This window comes from Dioscorea cayenensis, chromosome 16, assembly GCF_009730915.1.
Source record: "Dioscorea cayenensis subsp. rotundata cultivar TDr96_F1 chromosome 16, TDr96_F1_v2_PseudoChromosome.rev07_lg8_w22 25.fasta, whole genome shotgun sequence".
NCBI classification, from domain to species: domain Eukaryota; kingdom Viridiplantae; phylum Streptophyta; class Magnoliopsida; order Dioscoreales; family Dioscoreaceae; genus Dioscorea; species Dioscorea cayenensis.
Window position 1 is genome coordinate 15,564,841 of NC_052486.1, and position 4,023 is coordinate 15,568,863.

General features: G+C 45.6%; 1 pseudogene; it reads left to right on the forward strand.

Annotated features, from left to right (window-relative positions):
• The first annotated feature begins 2,295 nt into the window (after nucleotides 1-2,295).
• LOC120278548 lies at nucleotides 2,296-2,889 on the forward strand (annotated as a pseudogene).
• The last annotated feature ends 1,134 nt before the right edge of the window (nucleotides 2,890-4,023 follow it).

Consider the following 4,023-nt stretch of genomic DNA (forward strand, 5'->3'; position numbering starts at 1 on the left):
GGGTTTGAATCCTACAGCCTCACTCTCCTGCTCCGCCTTTTGTCTTCGAAATGTTAAGCTTACAATTGAGGAGGAAGCTTTGTAGCAAAACCTGCTCTAGGGCTTTCCGAGGGACGAGGTGGTTCAGACCGCCTGGGACCAATCGTGCGTATGCACTCACCGTGGGTCAGCTCCGACAGAGTTTGATACCTTGACCCTCCCGTGAAGCTAGTTCTTCACGGAGATTTCCTCTCTTCGCTTGGCGGACGACCGACTGATGCCATGTGGATGTAGAGATCACCCGCTGGAGGCCTCGTGGGAGAGGGCTCTACGCCGCTAGGCAGCCGTAGCTATATCGATCCTGCATCTCTTTCTTGACCGAGTGGAACTGATATACCCGGGACCACCCTCGAGTGGTACCTGCAAGAGAGTGTTATGATGTCTTGGGATTGATCACCATTCGATCCACCACCCCAATCCTTCCATGCATCGCTGGATGGTTGGAGTCGCTAGATATAGCTTTCATCGGACACTTCCTGAGATCAGACTAGGCACTTTCAATGCTGGAGGAGACTTCTTTCGAGATGCATTTGACCGACCACGAGGACTATGTTGAATGGTATGCCTCAAGGTGTCAACAGGACCGATCCTTCCTCCACACATGAGGATAGGGTCTGAACTACGTGATCGTGGGAGGTCAGTCTGCTCATGGATTGCTAAGCTCGAGGAGAGACCTAGATACTATTTTATCCGGGAGCGCGAGACTTCTTTAAGTATTCTCTTCTTGTATGGATGGCTTATAGATGCTTTGTAGGCCTCCTTGTTTTTGGAGTACCCATGTTGTTCTTGTAGATTACCGAGTACCACGGTGAGCTTTCTAAATCCTTACTTCAGGATCGTATCGTGAGAGCTCGAGACCCGCTTGAGGAGCCGAGCTCTCTTAAGCGGACTTGAAAACTACTACACGATAAAGTGGTACACCGATCAGAGATATAGGGACCACCATGCTCGTCCACTTTCTTGATAAACGACTCGATGTATTTTATCTTCCTCTGCCACCGAGATCGAGACATATCAAAAAGATCTATTACTAAAAATAGATTGGGATCATCCCGTGGTTACCGGATGATGGGAATAACAGCGTAAATTAGGTAATGAGTATAAAATAAATGTCAATAAATTCATTCTCTCATTATTCATTATTTCCGGTCTTTTTCACTGCATTCACTTACAACAAGAAACAACAACCAGTGCTTGGTGCATCACCCTACATTTTGGTGCATTCTTCTTCCTTTCTTTGGTCTTTCATTTCGTTATATTCCTAATTACTTATCCAATTAGAACGTATTAACTGCTAATGCACCTTTCTTTTATCAAATCTCAGGGACATGGTCTAATCATGAGGATAGTATTTAATCATGGTATTGGATCCCAAGTTTTTATGGATTCCTTCTTTGTTATCGGGGTCGACCCCAAAGTTATAATGCCTCAAAGCGAGGAGGCTATAGAGAAACTTCTTTCTTTTTCCTTTTGTCTCGAACTTAGTGAAGAACTCAATTCTCTCTCCAACAAAAAGTGGGAATGCGCCTCAGCTTGTACACTCCCCTTCGCTCTATGAACCCTCAGATTCTCAACTTCTGCTCACTGAAGGAACTAGTACTTTTGACGGGCCAGCCCTTTTTTATATGCCGCTTTACCCTGGAAGGAAAATGAGCTTTGCTCTTTTGGGCACTAGGCGCTCCCGCGGTTCGCGAGAAGGAAAAAGGACTAATCTTTGTCGCATCTCGGCACGAGATGAAAAAGAGAGAGCTTCGTCAATCGATGAACAAACGCCGATTGACGGAGCTCTTGGTATTGCTTTGTTTTTTCTCTCCTTTCCCTATCAGCGAAGTTCTCGATCCTTTTGTTCGAAATTTCTTCTTTCGTATCGAACCGCAGTAATCAAATCTTGTTCCACAAGATCCCTATATCGACTATACATCCTCCTCGCATTTATGCGAAAACGTAGCTGCTATGGGCTTTGGCTTATGTAGATCAAAAATGATGAATGGGATTGTGGCACTCCACTCGCCGCCAATGCGGAAGGATGCACCGAAAAAGAATGGAACGCTACTTCGCTCAGCTGTATGCGCCGGATCCCATATAAGAAGCTCGCTCTTTACCCGATCATTCAAACATTTTGTGGGCACAAATGCGCACTTGCTCTATTGTTGCGTAGCAATAGAAGCCCTGCTCATCTTGCTTCGCGGCCTGCTCTCCTCCGGGATGGAGCGCTAATGGACACTGGGAGGGAGCAGCAGTGCATGTCATTCAGTAATGGAAAGAAAGAGACCACTACTTGCCTCTTTGTTGGTCCGCTCAGTGAACATAGCTGGGTCTCGACCGAGACCAGGAACCAATTCGAATTTGGATCTTAACATGTCGATTGTTTTTAACCGTAGGTATCTCGCTAGGAAGTTGGTGGGCTCATCATGAATTAGGGTCTGTAGTGGCTGGTGGTTTTCGTGATCCCGTGGAAAATGCCTCTTTTATGCCCTTCGGCTATTAGCCACAGCTCATATTCATTCAAGTAATTCTACCCCTTCTTCATTCTTGGACCTCGCTTCATAATATTTTTGACTCTTCCATGCTGTGGTCTTAGGAACCTCTTCAATACGGTCCGGATTGCTAGCTCCGCTCATAGTTCTCGCTAAAAGATGACACACGAGGAAGATTTTTATGGTGGTTCTTCCTTCTAATTACAGGCATATCTATGAATCTTTTGTACTAGATGAAGAAGGTGCATCGATCCGTAGAACCTATAAAAAAAGAGATGGTTGTGGCGCCAAGTACTCTTGTGTACTCCACGCTCACTCGGCTCGCGCGCAACCCCGATGCATTATGTTATGGAAGAATTTAACCAATTGCTAGCTCTGAATAACAAGCGCAGCAATTGGCTGCCGGATTTCGTCCCGTCCGTAGCACTTCAGATATCACTGTGGTGTGGCTGAATGTAGAGCAGTCCGCGATGGAAGCCTTTGATTGATCAGTATATTATTTTACACTTCGGAAGATGGTCAAGGTAGCTTGCTTCCAAGCCACTCGCACGAAAATGCGCATGTAGTCCTTCCTGCCGGTAGCAAAAACAATGGCATAGCAAATCAAGCTTCAGCTTAAGCAAGTAGTCCAGTAGCCAAAAAGCTAGCAGCAGCAAGGGCAGTAAGCAAGCAAGCGGTAGCCAAGGATAGGGCTTTGAAGCGGTAAGTTGCAGGGTAGCTAGGCCAAGTAGGCAGAAAGTGTCCCAATCATGCTAGTCAGGGATAGGAAAAGCAATAGCTCAAAGCTCCCTAATAGGGAGAAAAGGGAACCCTTTCCAAGACCCTCATACCTCAAAGCGTACTCAAAAGAGTGTAGGAGCAACTCTATTGGAAGAGGCACAGGGGAAAGGAGTGGGGAATCTCTATGCGTGAGGGTCTGCCTTTTAAAAAGGATGAGAGATGGGAACTCCTTCTCTATCCCTACAGATCTCGAAGCTCGCAACCTATCAATGGGTTGAAAAAGGGACTGGACAAGGATATACCAAATGAAAGCCTTCTCGAGAGACTCTTCTTGTTTTGTGTAGTTGAAGATTTAGTGACTTTGCCAAATGAACCATATCTATACAAAAATGATAATTTCGAGACCACCCGCTCGCCTCTCGTGATTAGCTCCTCGCAGACGCTCCCCGCTATGGAAATGAGTACATCGTTTAGCTCTCGTCATTGGTCAGTTCCCCTCACTCAACCTCAATAAGAAGATCCTCTTATTCTTATTGAGTGAGTTATTGACTTATTTGATTCGATTGGCTTGGTCTTTTACCCGAACGTGAAGAAATGGCTATGCGTATGCTCCTACACCAGTTACAATAGACTGATTTTTTATTGATTTCCTGACTTTTGTTCTTGTTAATACTACCCATTAGTGGAGTTAGGGAAATTCGGTTGTTTAACCTCGAGGCAATGAAATTGTTGCGATGGAAGTTTCGGCTATTCCCTTTCCTTGTCTTCCTGGGTTCCACTGACTCGC